Raw genomic sequence first — 1332 nt, 5'->3', positions numbered from 1 at the left:
AAAAAAAAAAAAGAAAAATTGATTTAGTATTGTAATTACATTGTATTGTAGGTGATAACTATTTTAACCTGACATTCGGACATTATATATATTATTTATTTATTATGTATTTTATTAACAATTTTTGATAAGTTGTATTTATTTAAAATTAATAAATTGATGTATTACATTTTGTCGATATATGTTATATTTTTACAATAAAAGTAAATATCCGATACCATGAAGTAAAGTATGATCATAAAGTAATCATATGCATTTCAAGTTTCGGCATATTCACTATTTACAGACAACGACAAACGATGTAACCGAGTTCCCAGTGGTATGTCGATAACCGACCGACACAGCAAAAGCGATTAAGTTTACGTCGTAATCGATTATTTATTTATCTTATAATGTTATAAATAAATATAATATATATAAATTATTATTTAGTGACTATAAAATTTAGTTTTAATTTTTCTACTTGACGAAATATTATTTTAAACATTTTTTTAAATTTTCGCTTCAATATGCAATAAATTTTGAATTTTGCCAAAATATGCAAAAATATGCAAGAACCTTTAAATATGCAGAAATATGCAAAAAAAAATTTCACCATTAGCTTCAAATTATGATGATTCGTGGAGATAACTGACAAAAATCCAAAAATATTAAAAGGAAAAAAATATGCAATTGCATAGGAATCCGCGCTCTAGCGATAACCATTGTACCTACTCGCTACAATAACTTATTGTCATATTATAAGTAATTGGACCATTACTGTCACATATCCATACACACGTGTAATCCCCACGACCCCGCTACATACCAGGTCCTGTCTGATGAACATCAGGGGCGCCATTTCAGTTTTTTTTAAAGTGTGCAAACAATTAAAGAGGCCAATTTTTTCCCACCTCCAGGCCAATCGTTAAAAAAACGTTTCTAGTGTTTTCAGTTTTTCATTACAGATTCATTACAGTATCAAAAACATACTTAATAAAAAACATATTTTTATGGTTAACACATTACATTTTACCGTTCATACATTCTGTGTATATACTGTATAGTGTATAGCAAAGATATTTTTTGATAGAATAGATGTATATTATTATTATTATGTCTTTTGTCTATCAGTAACCAGGGGCGAACTGGCCCAGGGTGCTATACACCAAGTAGCACCCCGAGCCCCCGTTTGTATTTATGATCCGGGCCCCCGATTACCACAGTCGGTATACGGTATTATACAAAATAAAAATAAAATAACATATTTCAACATCTCTACAAATAAACAACATGTTATTCTTAATTTTATTTTTATATTTACTTATAAAACTAAAGGCTCTTTCCTAATTT

The sequence above is a fragment of the Acyrthosiphon pisum genome, chromosome X (assembly GCF_005508785.2).
Source record: "Acyrthosiphon pisum isolate AL4f chromosome X, pea_aphid_22Mar2018_4r6ur, whole genome shotgun sequence".
In the NCBI taxonomy this organism is placed as follows: Eukaryota; Metazoa; Arthropoda; class Insecta; order Hemiptera; family Aphididae; genus Acyrthosiphon; species Acyrthosiphon pisum.
This window is presented reverse-complemented; position numbering follows the sequence as displayed.